This window comes from Pogoniulus pusillus, chromosome 33, assembly GCF_015220805.1.
Source record: "Pogoniulus pusillus isolate bPogPus1 chromosome 33, bPogPus1.pri, whole genome shotgun sequence".
NCBI lineage: Eukaryota > Metazoa > Chordata > Aves > Piciformes > Lybiidae > Pogoniulus > Pogoniulus pusillus.
Window position 1 is genome coordinate 14,677,765 of NC_087296.1, and position 23,801 is coordinate 14,701,565.

General features: G+C 54.0%; 1 protein-coding gene across 19 annotated transcripts in view; it reads right to left on the bottom strand.

Annotated features, from left to right (window-relative positions):
• EPB41L2 (erythrocyte membrane protein band 4.1 like 2) overlaps positions 1–17,431 on the bottom strand; it is a 141,924-nt gene extending 124,493 nt beyond the window's left edge. For 18 of the 19 annotated variants that reach the window (XM_064170256.1, XM_064170248.1, XM_064170255.1 and 15 more), the window contains exons 1-2: positions 16,637–16,763; positions 12,090–12,162 (exon numbers count right to left, since the gene is read on the bottom strand). The gene's annotated coding sequence lies outside the window, so the exon portion shown is untranslated. Of the gene's footprint in view, positions 1–12,089; positions 12,163–16,636; positions 16,764–16,843 lie in introns of those variants that run through there. The other variant, XM_064170237.1, reaches the window with a different exon arrangement.
• Positions 17,432–23,801: the final 6,370 nt, after the last annotated feature.

Below are 23,801 nucleotides of genomic sequence, written 5' to 3' on the forward strand. Positions count from 1 at the left end.
CTTTAAGGGTCCCTTCCAACCTAACGCCTTTTGCCATGAAACACTACTGCTTTGTGTCCTGGTTCCTAAACCAGGTGGTACCTTCCAGAACTGAAGTGTCACCTGGCAGATCAGAGCACAAAGCACCTTGGAGGTGACTGGCTCCAGCACACTGATGGGAGGCAGAACCTGAAGCTGGTCAGCAGAAGCTGCACTGCTCCAAAAAATGAAGACCTCCACAGCCACAAGAAAGTGAAAAGCACAAACCCAACTTTGTTTCTCCCCCAAGAAAAGAGGGAGCACCTTTGTCCCATCTTATGCCTTCATAAATGAGGGTGGTGGAAAGCAAGCAAGGTTTGGCAAGCCCCAGAACCCATGGACAAAGAGCACCCAACACACTGTGCTGTAGAAGAGTTAATAAAGGAGGAGGTTGTTGTACAAGCTCTACATGCTTGCTGCGCTATTAAGTTTCAGCTCAACTAATTCCACATTGAAAATCATTTCACCTTCCCCAAACAACAAATACCATCAGCACTACAACATTACCTCGAAGTCTAATTAGCAATGGAGTCAACTGCAGTAGAGAACAGCAACCAGTAACAAAGAGAAGCTAGGCCAAAAGAAAGCAGCGTTCAAAGAACATGCATTAACTGCCACTAAAATGGAACATGACTTTACCAACCCCCAAAACATCAACATGTATTTCACTCTGCCTTGAACTGAGGCTGAAAAATGGAAGCACTCTGCCTAGTTCTCATGAACTAGGATCATTTCTTCACCTCTTGTGTACTACAGATGCTCATAGTGATAGAATGGATCAGGTCGGGATGGCCCTCAGAGACCATCTGCTCCAAGCCCCCTGCCATGCCTAGGGACACCTCTCAGCTAGACTCAGCTGCCCAAGGCCTCATCCAGCCTGGCCTTCAACATGCCCAAGCAGGAGGCAGCCACAGCCTCTCTGGACAGCCTGTGCCAGGCTCTCACCACCTTCCTACTGCAGAACTTCTTCCTCAGCTCCAGTCTCACCCTGCTCTGCCTCAGCTCCAAACCATTCCCCCTTGGCCTATCTCCAGACTCCCTCAGCACAAGTCCCTCTGCAGCCTTCCTGCAGGATCCCTTCAGGCACTGGCAGCAGCTCTGAGGTCCCCCTGGAGCCTTCTCCTCTGCAGGCTGCACCCCCCCAGCTCCCTCAGCCTGTGCTCACAGCAGAGCTGCTCCAGCCCTGGCAGCATCTCTGTGGCCTCCTCTGGCCTCACTCCACAGCTCTGTGTCCTTCCTCTGCTGGGTACACCAGAGCTGGAGGCAGGATTGGAGGTGAGGTCTGAGCAGAGCAGAGCCAAGGGGCAGAATGCCCTCTCCTGCCCTGCTGCCCAGGACACAGTTTGCCTTCTAGGCTGCAGGAGCATAGTGAAGGCATACAAAGCAAAGTACTCCTGCCCTGCTTTGATATTTATCCCTGCTGAAAACGCAGCAGTTTTGGCTCTCAAGTGGTGGTTGATCAGAAGCACAGTCCTGCAGCAGGGGCACACAAAGAGATCTCCTCCAGCATGAGCATGTGAAATCCAAAGAGAACCCAAAAAGGCAGAACTTTCTCCCATTTCATTCAACTCCTGTAAGATCTCTTTCTCGTCAACAGCATTTCATGTGAGGTCCCTCACTGCAGTGCTGCTGACCACCTGCCCTAACGGTGACCCACGGCACAGACGACACAGGAGGTCTGCAATGCCTCAGCTCCCTTCCCCTGGGTGCCTGCTCACTCTGAGCTGCAGGGAAGCTGTTTGCCTCACCTAAAGGAGTTTATCCCTCTGCAGTGTCTCTGCTCACTCTGAGCTGCAGGGAAGCTGTTTGCCTCACACCTAAAGGAGTTTATCCCTCTGCAGTGTCTCTGCTCACTCTGAGCTGCAGGGAAGCTGTTTGCCTCACCTAAAGGAGTGTTCCCTCTGCAGTGTCTCTGCTCACTCTGAGCTGCAGGGAAGCTGTTTGCCTCACACCTAAAGGAGTTTATCCCTCTGCAGTGTCTCTGCTCACTCTGAGCTGCAGGGAAGCTGTTTGCCTCACACCTAAAGGAGTTTATCCCTCTGCAGTGTCTCTGCTCACTCTGAGCTGCAGGGAAGCTGTTTGCCTTACACCTAAAGGAGTGTTCCCTCTGCAGTGTCTCTGCTCACTCTGAGCTGCAGGGAAGCTGTTTGCCTTACACCTAAAGGAGTTTATCCCTCTGCAGTGTCTCTGCTCACTCTGAGCTGCAGGGAAGCTGTTTGCCTCACACCTAAAGGAGTTTATCCCTCTGCAGTGTCTCTGCTCACTCTGAGCTGCAGGGAAGCTGTTTGCCTCACCTAAAGGAGTGTTCCCTCTGCAGTGTCTCTGCTCACTCTGAGCTGCAGGGAAGCTGTTTGCCTCACACCTAAAGGAGTGTTCCCTCTGCAGTGTCTCTGCTCACTCTGAGCTGCAGGGAAGCTGTTTGCCTTACACCTAAAGGAGTGTTCCCTCTGCAGTGTCTCTGCTCACTCTGAGCTGCAGGGAAGCTGTTTGCCTCACACCTAAAGGAGTTTTCTCTCTGCAGTGTCTCTGCTCACTCTGAGCTGCAGGGAAGCTGTTTGCCTCACACCTAAAGGAGTTTTCTCTCTACAGTGTCTCTGAACGACCAGAACTTAGTGACACCTCCAAATTTGAAACCATTCCTCCAGAACAGCATCTCCCAGGAATCTGCAGCCAGGAAAAGCTCTGTCACCCAACTCTGCTGACCCAGCCACAGCCCTGCAGGCAGCTCCTTTGGGTTGTGGTTTCAGGGTAGCTTTCCAGCAGGTTGCACTGAATGGGATCTCTGGGAGCACAAACTTTACTCTCCTTTACCATGAGCTGCTACCAGTGTAAGCAGTTCAGCAAGACACAACTATGGACTTACACTGCCCCAGGTGACTGAAACGAAGCTTTGGTCAGGAAGGGAGGGGAAAAGCATCACCAAAACATCCCCAGAAGAATCAGCAGAGATAACCACATCCCTCCAATATCAGTGTTGATGCTCTTAATCACAGCACTTCTTGGACTGGAAGAGCCCTCTAAGAGCATCCAGTCCAACCAGCAACCCAACACCACCATGGCCATCAAACCATGGCCCCAGGTGGCATGGCCACAGGTTTCTTGAACATCCCCAGGGATGGGGACTCCACCTCCTCCATGGGCAGCCTGTGCCAGTGTCTGACCACTCCTGACATAACCAAGAACTCTGAAAAGTAGTCACAAACTACAGAATTATTTGCTGACTCCTGCGCAGCCACTTCAGCAGCTTCTGTGCTGGCCCTTCCAGCCAGCAGCATTTACTGCTGCTGACCTTGGGACATCACAACAGAAAACCCCACCTGCAGTTAGACAATTAACACTGGCAGGAAAGTCTCTTTAATATAATTACTTACATGGAGTATTGAACCATTCAGCCAGATAAGCCAAAGCAAAACTGTATCATGTGTGCAAAGGAGCGAAACAAGAACACTGAGTCATAGAATGGGTTGGCTTGGAAGGGACCTTCCACACCCAGCCCCAGCCCCCTGCCATGGGCAGAGACACTTCCCACCAGCACAGGCTGCTCAAGGCCTCATCCAGCCTGGCCTGGAACACCTCCAAGGAGTGGCATCCACAGCCTGTTCCAGTGTCTCCCTACTCTCACAGTCAATTTCTTCCTCGTCTTCACTCTTAATCTGCCCTCCTCAAGCTTCAAGCCATGGATTTTGGAGTACCCTTTGCAGGCAAGGAAAGATGAACTTCAGCAATCTTATTAACTTCTAAACCAAAGCATAGTCACTTTGTTGCCTTCTTTCTAAAGCCAACAACCAAGCTCCCCTAGGAAGCCAATCTTCCCACATCATTCACCAGCCTAGGATGGATCAAGCCAAAACACTCAGGGCTCAGCGTGACCTAACAGCTCATCCAGTACACTGCTTTGGTCTGGTCCCCTTCCCAGGTTCTAAGGCTGCTGCATATGGCATCTGGCTTGCCCTTTATCTAAGGCATGTGATGACATCCTCCAAACAGCACTGACACTGGGGAACGTTAGGGTAAACCAACCATCCCCAGAGCAGCTCTTGGCTTGGAATGCAAGTAAAGAAAAAGGGGAAAGTGAACAAGAGCTGGAAAGTGTTCTTCTCATAGAGCCAGCCAGGCTGGCAGAGAGCTCCAGGCTGAGCCAGCCCAACCTAGCACCCAGCCCTGCCCAACCAACCAGACCATGGCACTAAGTGCCCCAGCCAGGCTTGGCTTCAACATCTCCAGGGACGGTGCCTCCACCACCTCCCTGGGCAGCCCATTCCAGTGCCAATCACTCTCTCTGCCAACAACTTCCTCCTCACATCCAGCCTAGACCTGCCCTGGCACAGCTTGAGGCTGTGTCCCCTTGTTCTGTCCCTGGCTGCCTGGTAGCAGAGCCCAACCCCACCTGGCTACAGCCTCCCTGCAGGCAGCTGCAGACAGCAATGAGCTCTGCCCTGAGCCTCCTCTGCTGCAGGCTGCACACCCCCAGCTCCCTCAGCCTCTCCTCACAGGGCTGTGCTCCAGGAACCTCAACTTGATGAAAGCAAAAAATAGCTGAAGCAAATCTGTCCCCAACATATCAGCAATGTGTTTTGCTTTCTTCACACTGGCTTTCAAATGCCACTGACAGGCAGTAAATCAGACACAGAATGGCAGGGAGTGGAAGGGACCTGCAGAGATCATCCAGCCCAGCTCCCTGCCAGAGCAGGAGCACCCAGGGCAGGGCACACAGCAACACATCCAGGTGGGGCTCGAAAGTCTCCACAGGAGACTCCACAACCTCTCTGGGCAGCCTGCTCCAGGCTCCAGCACCCTCACACCAAACAAGTTTCTCCTCACACTGAAGTGCAACTCCTTGGCTCCCAGTTTGTGTTCACTGCTCCTTGTCCTACCCCAGGACAGCACTGCACAGAGCCTGGCCCCTGCTTCTTGCCCCCCAGCCCTCAGCTATTTGTAACCATTGCTCAGATCCCCTCTCAGCCTTCTCCTCTCCAGGCTACCCAGCCCCAGGGCTCTCAGCCTCTCCTCAGCACACAGATGTTCCGTAGCCCTCTCAGCATCCTTGTAGCCACCACTGGGCTCTCTAGCAGATTCCTGTCCTCGGTTTGGGGAGCCCAGAGCTGGATATGGCTTTCCAAGTTCAAGCTCCTCAAGGCAGATTAGAGGGAGAGGAGAACCTCCCTAGACCTGCTGGATACTGTGATACTGTGACACACTTTTCCTGATGCACCCCTGGGGACCATTTGTCCTCTTGGCCACAAGGGCACATTGCTGTCCGTGGAGCTGACCACCAGGACTGCAAAGCCCTCCACTGAGCTGCTTCTAGCAGGGCAGCCTGAGGCTGTACTGGTGCAGGGAGATCTTCCTCCCCAGATGCAGGACTCTACACTTGTCCTCAATGAACTATAAACCACTTCTCCCCCTTAGCCCAGTACTTCAAGTCCCACAATTCCTCAAGATCAAGAGTTAAAGCACTTAGGCTTTCCTAGGGTTAGGGTCAGCAGAGTAAAGCACTCTTCTCATTTCTCTAAAGCTTTATTAACTTTCTCAAACACAGAATCTCTTAGATTGGCAGAGCCCTTCAAGCTGCTCGAGTCCAATCATCAGTTTCACACTGACAGGTCCCTGACCAACCCAAAGCCCTCAGCACAACATCTCAGCACTATCAATCCCTATGGTTGCAAAGGACCACCAGGAGCATCCAGTCCTACCTTCATCCCAGCAGCCTTCATCACCAGACCATAGCCTCAAGCACCACATCCACTCTCCTTCTGAACACCTCCAGGGATGGGGACTCCACCACCTCCCTGGGCAGCCTGTGCCAGTGCCTGACCACCTGCTCAGGAAAGAGCTTCCTCCCAACAGCCAACCCAGACCTCCCCTGACACAACTTGAGGACATTTCCTCCTGTGCTATCATCAGTAACTGGGGAGCAGAGACCAGCTCCAGCCTCACTGCAGCCTCCTGTTAGGTAGCTGCAGAGGGCAATAAGGTCTCCTCTCAGCCTCCTCTTCCCCAGGCTAAACACCCCCAGCTCCCTCAGCAGCTCCTCACAGGCCATGTTTGCCAGAGCTCTCCCCAGCCTCATTGCCCTTCTCTGCCCTGCTCCAGCACCTCAGTGTCCCTCCTGTGCTGTGGTGACCCAAACTGGGCACAGCACTCGAGGTGTGGGCTCAGGAGTGCTGAGCACAGGGGCATGAGCACCTCCCTGCTCCTGCTGCTCACACCTTGCTGATCCAGGCCAGGATGCTGTTGGCCTTCTTGCCCACCTGGGCACACTGCTGGCTCATGGTCAGCTCTGGCCACCAACAGCCCCAGGTCCCTTTCCACCAGGCAGTGGAACAAGAACACATGAAGCAGGAACCCACAGCATATCATGGAGATGAGAACTGCTGCTGCCCCTCACACCACCTGTCACGAGAGAGCTGAAGTGGCACAAAGCCTCTCCCCAGCAGGAAGGGCCTCGTGTGGAACACCTGCTGGGACAGCAGATATTTTGTCAGCACCGAGTTTGTGATGGTGTAAGGACAAGAGTCAAACACAGGGTTATGGATCTGCTCCTAAACTTAGAATCATGCAATCAGTCAGGGTTGGAAGGGAGCACAAGGAGCAGCCAGTTCCAACCCCCTAACCACAGGCAGGGACACCTACCCTAGAGCAGGCTGCACACAGCCTCAGCCAGCCTGGCCTCAAACACCTCCAGCCATGGGGCCTCAACCACCTCCCTGGGCAACCCATTCCAGCCTCTCACCACTCTCCTGCTCAACAACTTCCTCCTCACCTCCAGCCTCACTCTCCCCACCTCCAGCTTTGCTCCATTCCCCCCAGTCCTGGCACTCCCTCACAGCCTCAAAAGTCCCTCCCCAGCTTTTTTGGAGCCCACTTCAGATCTTGGCAGGCCACAAGAAGGTCACCTGGGAGCCTCCTCTGCTCCAGCCTGCACAGCCCCAACTCCTTCAGTCTGTGCTCACAGCAGAGCTGCTGCAGCCTCTGAGCATCCTCCTGGCCCTGCTCTGGACATGCTCCAGCACATCCAAATCCTACTTGTAATGGGGGCTCCAGAACTGGATGCAGTACTCCAGGTGGGGTCTCAGCAGAGCACAGCAGAGCAGAGGGGGAGAATCCCCTCCCTGGCCCTGCTGGCCACACTGCTGCTGCTGCAGCCCAGGCTCTGGTTGCTCTCTGGGCTGCAAGTGCACACTGCTGGCTCCTGTTGAGCTTCTCCTCCACCAGCACCCCCAAGGCCTTTTGTTCAGGGCCACTCTCAAGCCTGGCACTGCCCAGCCTGGATCTAGCCTTGCTAAACAAGCATGCTGGGGCGTGCAGGGGAGGGGGCAGTGGTAGCTTGTCTTCAGACTTTCCAGCTCTTCCAAAAGCAGTAGCATCCAGCTACAGCTCTCCCACAGGAATTCTTCAAACATGACATGAGAGTTGGGGCTCTGCAACATGGAGAAGAGAAGGCTCCCAGGAGACCTTGGAGTGGCCTTGCAGGATCTGAAAGGGGCTCCAGGAGGGCTGGGGAGGGACTATTGACAAGGTCTGGGAATGGCAGGAGGAGGAGGAATGGGTTTGAAGTGGCAGAGGGGAGATTGAAAGTGGATGTTAGGAAGAAGTTCTTTAGAGTGTGGGTGGTGAGACACTGGCACAGGTTGCCCAGGGAGGCTGTGGAGCACAGAAGCACTCAAAAGTCATCCCTGCCTTCTGAAGTGGCCCTGGGACTAAATGCAACTGTGGCAATAAAAACAAAGTTAGGTTTTAATGTGCTGCATTTCAACTTTTCTACTGAATGGAATCACAGGATCACAGCACTGTCAGGGTTGGAAGGGACCTCAAAGATCATCCAGTTCCAACCCCCCTGCCACAGGCAGGGACACCTCACACTATATCAGGTTGCTCAGAGCCACATCCAGCCTGGCCTTAAACACCTCCAGAGATGAGGCTTCTACCACCTCCCTGGGCAACCTGTGCCAGGCTCTCACCATCCTCATGGGGAAAAACTTCTTCCTAACATCCAGTCTCAGTCTACCCATTTCTAGCTTTGTTCCACCCCCCTCAGTCCTGACACCCCACAAAGTCCCTTCCCAGCTCTCTTGTAGCCCACTTCAGATACTGAAAGGCTACAATAAGGTCTCCTTTGAGCCTTCTCCAGACTGAACAACCCCAACTCTCTAAGCCTGTCCCCACAGCAGAGCAGCCCCAGCTCTCTGCTTATCCTTCTCTGGACACCTTCCAGCACTTCCAGACCTTTCTGTCCCAGGGGCTTCGGAGCTGGGCACAGTGCTCCAGGTGGGGTCTCAGCAGAGGGTGCAGAGGGGCAGAATCCCCTCCCTCACCTTGCTGCCCAGGCTCTGCTTGCTATCTGGGCTGCCAGTGCACACTGCTGGCTCATGTTGAGCTTCTCACCCACCAACACCCCCAAAGCCTTTTGTTCAGGGCTGCTCTCAAGCCTGGCACTGCCCAGCCTACACCAGTGCCTGGGACTGCCCCAACAGACTGAACCCGTGAGCGGACTTGAGTCTCCAGAAGTTCATCTCACCCTTTGAAAAGAAAACATTTCCATGAGTTTGGAAAAGCTGCAGTGGTCTCCTGTGGTAAGCCACTCTCCTACTCCACAGCTGAGAGCAGGGCAAACGAATCTGTGAGTGCACAGATCTCATTAAACATTAATTGCTCTCTGCCTGTGCCTCAAGCACACACAGGGTAGAGAAAGCACACAGGGAAAGTGAGCCCAAACATCCAGCAGCTTAAGTTAATTAACAGGAGATAATTAGAGATCTAAACCAGGTTTAACACTAAAGGCACTCACACCTGTGGTCTGTGAAGGTGAGCAGCATGGATGTGCAGCCAGCCCAGCCCTGCTCAGAGCAGCTGCTGTGACACTGCAGCACAGAAGTGTTGGCTACAGAGAAGCCCAAGCAGCCTTAACATCAAACATGGGCTTCAGGATCAAGTTTATGATATGACATTCTTGGAGCTTTGGCTGGGGGCTCCCCCCTGCCTCCTCTTGTCCTCCAGACATGGGATTTGCTTCAGCTTCCTGGTGCAATAAGGCAATATCCTACTAGGAAAAGTGCCAGAAGAGCCCTGCAAGGAGGATCCACTCTGGGAGGCCAGTGCCACAGAGCCTGCTGCTCTGCCACCTTTCTTTAAATGACTGATGATGGAACAGCAGTTACAGGATTCTTTCACTACAGCTTCAAAAGCAGTGAGCAAACAGAGGCTAAAACAGGTTCTGTCAGCCAGGGAGACAGCAAACAGTTGTTTCACAACTAACTACCCCACTCACAGTCAGCACACATAGGTGTTGGCTTGCCTCCACCTAATGTACAAACACTGCCTGCACGGTACAAAGGGCTGCAGCTGGAACTGAATCAGAACTTTCACTTCCACCACAGGGATGCTCAAACTCAGAGGAGTTTGCAGGACATGCTCAGCCTGCTCTAAAAGACTTTATTTATGAATCTTTGCTTTTGTCAGCAGCTGGAAGCAATAAAATTGGTTTTCCACATGAGGCCCAAGTACCTATTTTTATCATCAGGTCCTCATTTTGGTTTGATTGTCAGGAGGGGGACACAGAATGCAAAAGTCTGCCTGGTAGGAACTGAGGAGCTTGCACTAAGAATATGTATTTTAAATGCCATACACAGGATAATGGAGCATTGCAAATTAAAAGCTGTTCCATTTTCCACTGTGGTAAGAGAGTGTATCATGCATTTTAAGTACACACTGAAGAATGGTATTAAAAACACAAAACCTCTGCTCTTAGAACTTTGTAGTCAAATTCTTCTCCAGGCCACTAAAAAGAACACCACAGCCAGAGCCTGTACTTCCCAAGCCACAGTAATGGAGCAGCAGCAATTTGCTGAGAGCTGGTGTTACATTTAGCTGTACAACACTACTAATTACAGAGCCATCTCAACCAGCAGCATTTGGTTAGACCCTGCTTTGTCATCAGTGCAAGCAGTTTAAAATGGAGCTCATCTTTCAGAAGGTCCACACTTCTTTTTTTAGCCTGCTTTTATTTTCTGGTAAGTGAGCATCTTTTCCTACAGAAGATTGCTCCAGAAGTGCAGCTTTGCAAACAAAAAACCACACAGACAATGTTAGAAGGGAAGACTCAGACCTAGAGCACCCAAGCAATACTTAGCTCCCTTGAAGCTGTCCTTAGCTAACCCTGGTTTGCAATGCAGTGCTGAAGTCTTCCAGCGACGACCTGACAGAGCACACAGCCTGCAGCAGTAGCAGCAAGGCAAAGTCATGGAATGGTTTAGCTTGGAAGGGACCTCAAACTCATCCAGTTCCAACCCCCTGCCGTAGGCAGGGACACCTCCCACTAGAACAGATCACTCAAGGACTCATCCAGCCTGGTCCTCAGCACCTCCAGGGAGGTTGTGGTTCTGTGCTCCACAACCTCCCTGGGGAACCTGTGCCAGTGTCTCACCACCTTCACTGCAAAGAACTTCTTCCTAACATCCACTTTCAATCTCCCCTCTGCCAGTTCAAACCCATTCCTCCTCCTCCTGTCATTACCAGACCTTGTCAATAGTCTCTCCCCAGCCCTGCTGTAGCTCACTTCAGATCCTGGAAGGCCACTCCAAGATCTCCTCCAAGTCCCAACTGTCTCAGCCTGTGCTCAGAGCAGAGCTGCTGCAGCCCTCTCAGCATCTTGGTGTGCTCCTCTGGACTGGCTCCAACACTTCCATGTCCTTCTTGTGTTGAACTGCACTCAAGTAAGTTAAAAGACCATATCACAGTATTTAGGAAGAGTCCAGGGAGGAAGAACCAAGACAGAGACCAGTAAAAGCAGCAGGGTAGATGTAGCGCCAAGTAAAACACACCATGGCCACTCTAGACACTGACAAAGTCTCTTTAAAGGGAGGATCCTCCTGCAGTGCTCCCTCACAGGAAGGTCTCTGAAGAGCCAAGCTACTACTAATAAAGCACTACATAGATGAGCAGCAGTAGTACTTCATCTCCATCAGAGCAAACCCAAACAGAAAAAGCCAAAACCCACCAGCAGAACTGCCTGCTTCTGACAACATTGAGCTATCCATCAGTCCTCACAAGCCAGCAGAAGTCAGGCCTTCAGAACAGCTCCTGTTTGAGCCCACAGACCATGCCATCATCAGAGGCACTTGTGATGTGCAAAGCACAGAGGAAGCGTCTGAAGTTCTCCACTATGAAACCTCACAAGCACTACCTAGAATTGAGTTCTCTGCTCTCCTAAGAATGAGAAAAGATCCAGCTGCAGCCTTCCCCCACCAAACCACAATCAGCAGGGCACAGAGGGCAAGAAGGCAAAGAGGATTATTTGAGAAAGGAAAGAGGATTTAAGTTTGGTTCAAGTTTTACAGATCAAGTCAATTGATTTCTTCTGTTTCTATTTCCAGAGTATATCAGAAGCAAGGAATCAGACAAGGCACATGAAATGGAGGCACCAAGCCATGAGCTGCAGCTGCAATCAGCAAGTGCAATTGACCAGTGACTGCCAGCAGTGCCCACAGCAGTCGCTGGGCAGGTAGCAGCAGCTGCAGAGCTGCTGGCATGCAGTGTTTGCACAGTGCCCAGACAGCAGTGCAATGGACACAGACCTTCCCCCAGTCTGTTAACACAAGCAAGGCTGAGCTCCTGCTGAGCTGCCCCACTCGCGCTCCACGCCAGCCCCTGCGCGCCTGCCGCACGGAACACAGCCTCTCACCCACCAGCCAAAGGCCAGCTCTGGGATACCACACAGCAGTCCATCAGTGCTCTCCTGGAATGGCCTTCACTCCCTCTGTGCACCTTCACCAAGTACTCAGAGAGGAGGTGAAGCCTAAGGAGGAACGAGCGAGCAGCAGCATCACAGAAGAGTTCATACTACAAACCTCTACATTAAGAACTTCAGACTTGCTCAGAGTCAAAGCATTTACTGTGCCGTTCATGTGCTCTCTCCTGGGTACACATCTGACAGCCTAAACTCTACACATTCCTCACAGCCACTGCAAAAGCACTGGAGAAGGTGAAACAGAGCACAGGGCTTGGCTCACTTAGTCAATTCCTACAGGGGATCTGAAGATATTGACCCCCCCCAAAGACGTATCCGAAGGTACCTTTTGCTCTTCAGAAGATCAGCAGAACACAATCCACTACGGCGAGGGGGGAAGGGCAGAGAATCTTCTTCACCTGTTCAAAAGAAAGTGAATTTTGCAATCAAATTCCACCCAAATGAGAAAGCCAAGTAAGTGACACTGAGCTGTGCTCACAGCAGAAAGGCTGTTTAAAAACGTCAGCACCCCCCACGCAGGAAGAGCAAAGCCACAGCACCTGTGTGGCACAAGTGTGGCAGTTTACAGCAAAGTCTGCTCTGAAAGTCAGGAGGAGTCTTGGCTTTCAATTTAGAGAGCCTGAGGCAAGCTCTTGGGATGCAGCTGGAGCTCTCAGCTACCCCAGCAACCACATGCTCCTTCTGCTTGTCTGCAGCCCCTTTCCTGGGTCCCCTCAGTCGAGCGGCTCCAGACCAGGGCCACAAAGATGCTGCCAGGGCCGGAGCAGCTCTGCTGTGGGCACAGGCTGAGGGGCTGGGGGGGTGCATCCTGCAGAGAAGGCGGCTCCAGGGGGACCTTAGAGCTGCTGCCAGTGCCTGGAGGGCGCTACAAGGAGGCTGCCGAGGGGCTGTTCACAGAGGCCTGCAGGGACAGGACAAGAATGGCAGGAAATGAGAGGAGATTTAGACTGGATGTGAGGAACAAGTTCTGCCCCCAAAACTGAACGTGGCATTGGAGCTGTGGCCTCACTAGTGCCGAGGACAGGGCACGATCACTCCCCTGGCCCTACAGGTCACTACTTCTGCTATCACCTTTTGCACTGAAATTTGCTTCCAACTTCTCCATTACTTTTTCAATTCGTTGTCTACTGCTACTGACCTTCCAAATCTGAATGCTGAAAGTGAACACAATTCCAGACAGAGTCCCACAAGCACCAACTGCAGGAAGACTGCACTGTTAAATGAGGTGCACCAGTAAGACAAAGAACCACAGGTACTTTATGTTACACTCTCAAGAATCCCTTCCTCATCTCCTCTCTCACTCTCCCCTCTCCCAGCTCAGAGCCACTGTCCCTCATCCTGGCACTCCCAAGCCCTTGTCAGAAGTCTCTCCCCAGCTCTCCCGGAGCCCCTTCAGGTACTGGCAGGCTGCTCCAGTTCTCCCTGGAGCCTTCTCTTCCCCAGGCTGAACAGACCCAACTGTCCCATACTGTCCTCATCAGACAAGTGCTCCAGCCCCTTGATCACACTCCTTGGCCAGCCTGGATTTGTGCTTGGGATTTCCCCAGTGTGATTCATATCCTATTGAATACAATCACTCATGCAATTATACTTGGAGCTGCCCTCTGTAAATGAGTGCTGCTCTGCCCAGGGTTGCCACTGGAGCCTCATCAGCAGACATCAACAAGTCAGCCTGGCTTCAAGGACCTGCTTTAGCACCTGCTTAAGTCAGATCAAAAAGTCAGACTTTCACTCTTCAACGGCTATAGTTGCTGGAGACCTCTCAAGTTAGAAGTGCAATAAAATGTACTTCCAAATGAACGAAGCCTGCAAGTCCACTCCATGTGGCCCTGGCTGCTAAGAACTCTCTTCATCTCCCACCCGTGTGCACACAGAACACATCCATTTTTTGAAGCCTTGTCTAGCCCCTTCTCCATGGCATTGTCACAATGAAAGCTCCTCTGCCACAAGTACAAACTGCTGAGATAAGGTCTGAGGTCCATAACCTCTGACAACACAGAAGGGAAGGGCATAGTAAACCCAAGACAACCAAACTCAGAACACTGCAGTTTCAGCAGCTCAGCTTCCCACAGTAGAGGTTAACAGCAGACAGCAAGCGTCACAGCAAGCAGAAATGGAGACCTGTTGAAGGGAGGAGAGCAGCAGATGGAGCAGAACACTTGGGCTGAACCCCTCTCAGGGCTGCTCCTGCGCCACTGCCGGTGCCAGGGTCTGTCCTGTCTGCCCTAGCTGCCATTCACAAAAGCCTCACACCAGAGGATGCTGCTTTATTTTCAGAGCAGTTTCTACCATACAAACATTTGTCCTTTCATCTCCCAGGTCTGCAAACAGGCAAATGTATGCTGCTGCTTTACTTCTTAATGGAATCAGTCACAGAGTGTCAGGGGCTGGAAGGGACCTCCAAAGCTCAGCCAGGCCAAGCCCTGCCAGAGCAGCAGCACCCAGAGCAGGTCACACAGGAACACATCCAGGCAGCTCTGGAATGTCTCCAGAGAGGGAGACTCCACAGCCCCCCCCCGAGCAGCCTGTGCCAGGCTCTGTCACCCTCACAGGGACAAAATTCCTCCTCCTGTTTCCATGGAACTTCCTCTGCCTCAGCTTCCACCACTGCCTCTTGTGCTGGCACTGGGCATCAGCCTGGCTCCAGCCTCTGGCACTCACCTTTACACCTTTATAATGAGGTCACCTCTCAGGCTCCTCTTCTCCAAGCTAAAGAGCCCCAGCTCCCTTGGGCTCTCCCCGCAAGAGATGCTCCATTCCCTTAATTACAGGATGCTGCTTTACTTTCTTAATAGTTTCTCCCACGGAACACTTCTGTCATTTCAAACTCGCCAGGTCCAGGGTCAGAAAGAGGCAAGTGAAGTTGTACAGAGCCACATGCTGGCTGCCCTTCACCGAACACTCTAACAGCCGCCGTGCAAACAGGCAGATGAGGCAGTAAAGCCAAGCAGCACTACAGAACAATGCAACTGCACTAAATTACACCATTTTAATTACAAACGGCTCCTGGCCAGCTTTACACGAAGAAGAGAACGCAACATAACTGAACTGTTTGCTAGCTGCCACTGAAAGCGGGGTCTTAGCTAAGCTTGCTCCCTAGCTGGTTCCTACGTGTTCTTGTCAGTGACACGCTTCAGACGCTGCTGCTGGAGCTCCCAATCAAGATAGCAAACCCTCGAAGCACCTCCCTTTGTGTCAACCAGACATGGCTCACACAGCAGCCTCCTTTCAGCCCCTTCCAACCACGCACAAGCAGGCACAATACTATTAACATCAAAAGGGATTAACTTCAATCCAGTTGGATCCTCACCTGTGGACAGATGCTCCACCAAAACTGTTACCCCAGTGCTAATAGCTCTTTGGAGAGCAGTCAGACTTCAAAGCACTATAATCAAAGACTTACAAAGGGCATCAATAAGAACTTTGGACTCCAATAACATTCCCATTTTTGTTATAGATACCAGCACACAATGCTCACGGAGAGGCCAGGTCATCACACCTTGAAAGGCAGCCTTTCTTTTTTAACTAAAGGAGGTCTACAAGTCTAAAGGGTCTTGTTACAAGGGCTTATAGTGCTAGATGAGAGGCAATGGCTTTGAGCTGGTGAGGGGAGACTTAGACTGGAGAATAAGGAAGAAATTCTTGAGACTAAGCGTGGGGAGACACCGGCACAGGTTGCCCAGGGATCACGTTCTGTGCTTCTGTGCTCCACAACCTCCCTGGAGGTGTTCCAGGCCAGTCTGGATGATGCTCTGAGCAACCTGTGCTGGTGAGAGGTGTCCCTGCCCAGGGATGATTTTGAAGGTCTCTTCCAACCCATACCATTCTATGATAACGAACATAGAGCAAGGTTCACACACTGACTTCCAGTGCTGAAGAGAAAGGGAATCAAGAGGGTACAATCCTCCACAACTCCATCCCCTGCCTTATTACTAATAGCTTCAGCACAGGGTCCCATGAGGCTCATGTCCCTGCAGCTGCTCACTTCACCACAGAGAACAGCCCGAGACGCAAACACGAAGTTATCGGCACGAAGGGTGGAGCTGGAGGACGAAAAAGGGTTTCAAAATCCTCCTCCCCTCGCCCAGCATCTACACGACTGCTGCGGGGGAGAATCCGACAGGCATCGCAGCAGACTCGAGTGCCGAGGTTGAACGCCACACTCCTGCCTGCCTCGGACCCGGAGAGGGGCGACTCAGCTGCGCAGCAGCGGCGGCAGCACGGCCAGCTCTGGCCGGGGCAGCCCAGCGCGCCCGACCCGCTGGGGCTGGCTGCAGGCTGCCAGCGCTGCCCGCGGCGGCAGCCCCGCGAGGGAGATTTGAACCGGAGCAGCGCGGAGCGGCCCCGCACGGCTCGCCCCGCGAGAGTCAGCGCCCAGACCTGCGGGGCACCGGAGGCCGCAAGGGAGAAGCCTGCCTCCCCCCGCCCAAGAGCGCCAGCTGGCCACGGAGAGCAAAGCCCCCGCGGCGCGGAGGGGCTGCGGCACAGAGCGGATCTCCCCCGCCGCGGCCGCCGCTCCGGACACGCTTCCTCGGGGCCGCGGCCGCCCCTTGTCGTCCCCGCTCCGCCCACGGCCCCGGCTGACAGCCCCCCGCCGCCCCCCGCCCGCCCAGCAGCCGCTCGGGGCCGGGCAGGAGGGGGCAGCTCTGTTGTAGGACAAGCGCCCGGCCCTACCCCGGCGGACAGAACGGAGCAGGGGAAAACGCCAACGGATGTGAGGCAAAGGGGCCCCAGCGGCACAGGGCCAAGCCTCACGGCGCTGAGGCCGTTTCGTTCCCTTCGCCTCTACGTCCCCCAAGTCCCTACTACCGGCAAGAGGCTCGCTCCAGGCTACACTCCCCAGAGACCCACTCCCCGCGGACTCAACGGTACCTGTCGCCCGCCTGGCCGCTGCAGCTTCCCCGCTCCCCGCCGGTAGCTGCAGCCCTCCCGCCGCAGCCCCGCGCCCACACCGGGGACTGAAGTTCCCCAGCCGCGGCCGCCAGCCCAGCCCGGGAGAAACCCCCGCGGGCCCCGCCCCGCGGCCAACCCGCGGCCAATCCGCGCCCCGCCCGCCCCCGCGCTCCGCCCCCGCCTCACCCTCAGCGGAGCCTCCCGGCGCCGCCCGCCCCACCATTGGCTGTGGCAGCTGTCAGTCGTCAGCGGCGTTCGCGCCCCTTCTCCTGGCCCGGCAGCGCTGCGGAGGCTGCGGCGTGGCGCGGGCGGGCTGCGGGAGCTCGTACCGGAGGGACGCCGCCGGCGAGCCACGGCCCCGAGCGAGCGAGGCGGTGTGCTGTAGGCAGCGCTTCGCCCTTCCGCGACTGGCCGGTCCTGTCAGCGATGTGTCCGCGTGGACTCGTAACTCGCTGCCGTTACGCGGAACGGGCTCTCGGTGGGCAGTGCAGCGCCGGCGGAAGGCGGCGGTTGCCCTTCTCAACGAGCTTCGCTCAGCGCTCGCCTTGGCGGTTGGCTACGGTTGGGCCTCCCCGTGGGGTGCCTACGGACACGGCGGAGGGAGCTCAGCGCGGGCCGGGCCGGACAGGAGCTTCTCACCGGCGGAGGGGCTGGGGGACAGGGCTGCGGCAGCCTGGGGAGGAGATGGCCTGTGGAGAGCAGGCAGGAAAGGGCTTGGCTGTGCTGCGTGATGGCTGCCTGCGGAACGGCGGCTGCGGACTGCGCTCAGGCTGGCTGTAGGAACAGCTTTTTCACGCCGAGCACTCGAGGGCGTGCCTTGGGGATTTTCCCTGCCCGAGCGGCTACGGCCATGCAGCCTGCTCTGACCGCACAGCAGCCCTGCGTGAGCGCCGGGCTGGGCTAGAGACCTCCTCACACTCCCTAATGATCCGCAGCCTCGGAAGCTGGCACCTACCTAAATACAGGTTCCGAGAGGCTGCTGCGAGCCCGACAGTTATGGCAGACGGATACCCACTGCGGACAAGAGCAGCTGCAGTGATGGAGCCATCCTTGGCATCTTCCTCACCTAAGGGCAAATTAGAGAGGGTCCAGAGGAAGCCACAACGACGATCAGAGCTCTGGAGCACATCTCCTGTGAGGACAGGCCGAAGGAGCTGGTTCTATTCAGCCTGCAGAAGAGAAGGCTCCAGGGAGACCTTAGAGCAGCATTCGAGTACCTGGAGGGGGCTACAGGGAGAGCTGGGGAGGGACTTTTGCTAAGGACTGGGAGTGGCTGGAGGAGAGGGAATGGATTTTGCCTCTGCAGCTGCAGTTCATGCCTTTCGTGCCCTCTAGCCCGTAGTGAACTGCAGACTTGCCGGCTCGCACTGCTGCACGCTGAGCCACGCTTCGGAGCACAGCTGTGCAGCGGAATAGGTAATTCCCATGTCATCTTGGCTCATTTCTAGGAGAGCTGCAAGCATGCAGGGGGAGAAGCTACTGAGTATTCCTTATAGAATGCTGAAAGAATTGTAAGGCATTGTCAAAGATTTCCATGTGATGCCATCTGCCCCACTGCTCGAGTCTGATTTTGTGGAGAGGGTGAGGGATCTGTTTTCACAATGCCAGGCTTCAGATGCTGAAGACTCATTTAGAGTAGTTTACTACTGAAAATGAAGTCAACAGGGAACGTGCCCAAAATATTCTGGGTACTGAAAGTTTGAGACAGGAATCAAGTTCTATCAGACTCTGATTAATATCTGCCACGCTCCTGTGCTTTGCTGAGCCCTCACCTGCAGGGCTGTGTGCAGGCCTGGGGCCCCCAGCACAAGAGAGGGAGGGACCTGATGGAAAGGGTCCTGAGGAGGCCACAAAGATGATCAGGGAGCTGGAGAACCTCCCTTATGGGGACAGGCTGGGAGAATTTGGGCTGTTCAGCCTGGAGGAGAGAAGGCTTTAGGGAAGCCTTTAGGGGTCACCTCAACATCTTAAGGGGACCTGAGGAGGGACTGTTCAGAAAGGCTTGCAGTGACAGGACAAGGGCAATGGTTTGAAACTGGAGCAGGGAAGATTTAGGTTGGACATCAAGAGGAAGTTCTGCACAATGAGAATGGAGAGACACAGGAAGAGGCTGCCCAAAGAGGTAGTTGAAGCTCCAAGCCTGGAGACATTCAAGATCAGACTCGATGTGGCCCTGGGCAGCCTGCTCCATTTGGAAATGCTCCTGCTGCCTGCAGGGGGGTTGAACAAGATTACACTGGAGGGTCCCTTCCAACCCGAGGCAATCTTTGAGTCTTTTCTTAAGCTGCGGTGCCCTGGAAGCAGAAGCAGCCCTGCAGCTCAGGAGTGCTGTGAGGGAAAGAGAAGTCAGCACAGAGAGAGGCAAGGATTGGCAGCAGTGGAGAGCAAGCGGTGCGAGATGTCAGTGCTGACTCCAGCATTGTTCATTCTGCACCCAGGGAAAGAAGTCAGGGGGCAGAAGTGAAAGAAGGCTTTAGAATGTGTGGGCACAAGCAGTTTTGATTCCTCCTGGCTTCATTGCTTGTTGGAATTGTCTTCATCTTTTCTGTATTGTAGCAGATCATTTCAATCAAGCTCAGGAAGCCTTTTCAGTATCTCTTGCTCCACATTCAACACCAGCATAACAAAAGCCTTCAGAGATGGAATATCACTTTTCCTTTCCAGGGAAACCAGTCACTCTGGTTCTCTCTTTGATGCAGCAGATGCTGCAGCTTGCTCCAAATCCCAGTGGGATTTCACCTCTAGATACCTTTTCAATGCAGAACCAGCTCTAAAACTCTATGTGTGCTCATTCCTCAGGTGCTTTAGCATTTCTGTGCATGAAGGAATCAGAATATGCTGCAGCTCCCCCAGGAGATAGTCCCTCAGCCTGAGATGCCTTCATAAAACCAGGAACTGCCATTTGTCATGGGGTTGTTAGGGTTGGAAAAGCCTTCTAAGATCAGCCTTCCCAACACCTCCACAGCCACCAGACCATGTTGTACAGTGCCCCAGCTACTCGATTTCTGAACACCAGGCTCATCTTGCAGCCACAGCAGGAGGTACTTGGTCTCTGCTGCTCTCAGAAGCCACCTGAGCTTGCACTATCCACGCTGCTTTTCCTCACTGCTAGCACCTCTGCAGCTGCCTACTGGCCTGAGCAAGTGCAACTTGCACAGTACCAACAGCTGCCTCTGCCTCGGTCTTGTCTTCAGTAAGGTCCCAAACGTTGCTGAAACAAGTGCAGGGAAGTTGCCAGAGATTACAACAATCAGAGGGTTTAAAATTGCATCATAGAGCCATGGAATTAGTTTTGGTGGGAAAAGCCCTCTAACATCATCCAGTCCAACCAGCAACCCAGTGCCACCATGGCCATCAAACCACGTCCTCAAGTGCCATGGGCACACCTTTCTTCAACGCCTCCAGGCATGGGGACTCACCACCTCCCTGGGCAGTCTGTGCCAGTCCCTGGCCACTCTTGTTCCTCCTCTCCAACCTAACCCTCCCCTGGCACAATTCCAGGCCATTTCCTCTCCTGTCACCTGCTACCCCCACCTGGCTCCAAGTGCCTTTCAGGGAGCTGTAGAGAGCAGTGAGCTCTGCCCTCGGCCTCCTCCAGACTAACCACCCGCAGGTCCCTCAGCTCCTCCCCAGCCCTGTTCTCTAGCTCAGACTCGCTGCTTCTCGCAGCTTTCCTCAGCCAGCCCCGGGCCGCCTGCTGAGAGCCGCAGCCAGCAGAGCCTCCCGGGGATGTTTATTTGTGCTGCTCTCTTCTCATGCTCTTCTTGGGCCGTTTGTTTTTAGACAAGTCTGCTCCTGACAGGCTTTTCTCCACTGATGTGCAGCTTTGGAAGAGTAAACAGCAGTCACGCTGGTTGGGAGAGTGTCCCTGGCCATGGCAGGAGGCTTGGAATGAGGTGATCTCTAAGGTCTCTTCCAACTCAAACCATTCTAGCATCCTGTGACAAATGTCCCAGTTGATGCTGTGTGCTGTCCCTTAACTCTTACTGTCAGCCTTGCATGGCCCAAGGTGTAGAAGCAGAGTGAGGAAACGTCTGGATGTGAAGTATGGAGGTGCTGGAAGGTGTCCAGAGAGGCCACAAGGATGAGCAGAGGGCTGGAGCTGCTCTGCTATGGGGACAGACCGAGAGAGTTGGGGCGGTTCAGTCTGGAGAGAAGGCTCTGGGGAGACCATATTGTGGCTTTTCAGTATCTGAAGGGGGCTACCAGTAAGCTGGGGAGGGACTTTTTGGGCTGTCAGGTAGCGATAGGACTGGGGGGAATGGAGCAAAACTGGAAGTGAGTAGATTCAGATTGGATGTTAGGAAGAAACTCTTCACCATGAGGGTGGTTAGAGCCTGGCACAGGTTGCTCAGGGAGATGGTGGAAGCCTCATCCCTGGGTGTTTTTGAAACCAGGCTGGATGTGGCTCTGGGCAGCCTGATCTAGTGTGAGGTGTCCCTGACCATGGCAGGGTGGGTTGAAGCTGAATGATCCTTGAGGTCCTTTCCAACTCTGACAGCTCTGTGAACCTCTGCACGTCCTGGGCAGCCAAAGGAAGCCTCTGCCATTCTCTGCAGCACATCAGCTGGTGATGTTCACAGCCTGCTCATCCTTAGCAGAGGCCCTGCTGCTGCACCATCACTGGAGAAATGTCAGTCAGCCACTTTGAAATATTCTTCTCCACCCTCTGTCCACTTTCCTGAGTTTATATCTAAATGTTGTGTAGGTGCCACAGTGATTGGAGCTGTCACCAATCTGTTGTTGCACTCAGTATGCAAAATTCCTTGGAAGTGCTGCTCCAACCAGAGCACAATGAACAGAAATAGAAGGCAGCAACTCAGCTGAATGCAAACACAACATGTCCTGAACCTCAGCCTGGAGCTGCAGTCTGTGCAGCTGATGAGCCTGCAGTCAGAGTGGCTGTTTGCTCAGCTCACACCAGCTGCCTGCTTGGCTGTACCTGAAAGACACTTGTGTCCTCCTCTGGAGCACTCGTCCTTCACTCTCCACAGGAGCCCGCTGCAAAAGAGAGCTGAGAGAACCCAGCCAGTGCCAACTCTGCACTGTTTGGTGAAGACTACCCTCAGTAAGTTTGCAGGTAACACTGGACTGGGTGGCAGTGTTGATCTGGTTGAGCACAGGAGGGCTCTGCAGAGGGATCTGGGCAAGCTGGGTGGATGCACTGAGACCAATGAGCCGAGGTTCGTGCTGGGTCCTGCACTTGGGTCACAACAGCCTCCTGAACACTCCAGGATTGGGGCAGAGTGGCAGGAAACTGCCTTGCAGAGAAAGACCTGGGGGTGCTGGGTGACAACAGCTGAAGATGAGCCAGGGTGTGCCCAGGTGGACAAGAAGGGCACCAGCATCCTGGCCTGGATCAGCAGTGGTGTGGCCAGCAGGAGCAGGGCAGGGATTGTGCCCTTGTACTGGGCACTGGTGAGGCCACAGCTTGAGTCCTGGGCTCAGTTTTGGCCTCTTATTCCAAGAAGGACATTGAGGGGCTGGAGGAGGTCCAGAGAAGGGCAGCAAAGCTGGGGAAGGGTCTGGAGAACAGGGCTGGGGAGGAGCATCTGAAGGAGCTGGGGATGTGCAGTGTGGAGGAGGCTGAGGAGAGACCTTACTGCTCTCTACAGCTCCCTGAGAGGAGGCTGCAGTGAGGTGGGGGTTGGGCTCTGCTCCCTAGGTGATAGAAGGAGAGGAACTGGCCTGAAATTGTGCCAGGGGAGGATCAGGTTGGAGATGAGGAAAAATGTCATTGCTGCAGGAGTGGTCAGGGATTGGTGCAGGCTGCCCAGGGAGGTGCTGGAGTCCCCATGCCTGGAGGTGCTGAAGAAATGTGTGGGCATGGCACTGTGGAAGATGGTTTGATGGCCATGCCATGGTGGGGTTGGGTTGCTGGTTGGACTGGATGATCTGAGAGGGCTTTTCCTGCAAAACTCTTCTATGATTCTGTGTTAAAGAATAAGAAAAACTATCTCTACTCAGAGTTACACCACGTGCATGAAGTTATGTGAGAGGGACCCTGTGGCATCACAGGAATGATGATGAGGCTAAGAGTTGGGGCTGTTCAGCCTGGAGAAGAGAAGGCTCCAGAGACACCTCAGAGCACTCTTCCAGTACCTGAGCAGGACCTTACAGGAAGGCTGGGGAGAAGCTGTTTAGAGGGCCTTGGGCCAACAGGAGAAGGGGACAGTGGTTTGAAACTGGAGCAGGGAAGATTTAGGTTGGACATCAGGAGGAGGTTTTTCACAAGGGTGGTGAGACACTGGAACAGGTTGCCCAAGGATGTGCTTGAGGCCCCATGCCTAGACACATTCAAGGTCAAGTTTGGTGGGGCCTTGAGCAACCTGATCTTGTGAAGGATGTCCCTGCTGCCTGCAGGGGGTTGGCCAAGATGACCTTTGAGGGTCCCTTCCAACCCAGTGATTCTGTGATTCTACATTGCCCCTCCATTGGGTTGCTGGTTGAGGAATGCCCCTGCCAGCTGGGCACTTGCACTGTGTGATCCAGCTCTGTGTTTCTGGCAGTGGAGCAGCATTATGGATCTCCTCCGGCCTCAGGTTTAGACATGTCAGGTCCAGCCCAGAACAAGAGACAACTTCTACTGCTGCAGTGCAGACAGGAGTTTCCCTCAGCCCAGCTGTGGTGCTGACAAGGGGCACAGATGCAGCAGTCCCACTGGCAGCTCCTCGGTGGTATCAGCTGAGAAATGCAGCTGTGGAGTTTGGGCACTGCTGGATTCCAGCCTTGCAGGCATTGCCAATGCAGGGACTCCCCTGTGAGTGCACCTTCTGAATTGCTAAGATCCTCCTTGCTTACTGCTCTGCTGGCTTGAGGGGAGTGCACAAGCTGGGACATGTCACCTGTGTAGAAGGAGATGTTGGCTGTCAGGCTGTTCAAGACAAGAAGCTTGCTTCTATCTCTGGAAGAAGAGGCACAGCCTGGGGCCCTTTGTGTCTTTTACAGCAATAGAAGCTATAGTTAGGAGAGATAAATCAAAAACATACAATAGCAACAAATTATTTGGTTGGAAACACCTCCAAGAGCATCCTGTGCAATCTGCAACCCAACCCCACCATGGGCACCAAACCCTGTCCCTAAGTGCCATGGCCACACCTTTCTGGAACCCCTCCAGGCATGGGCACTCCAGCACCTCCCTGAG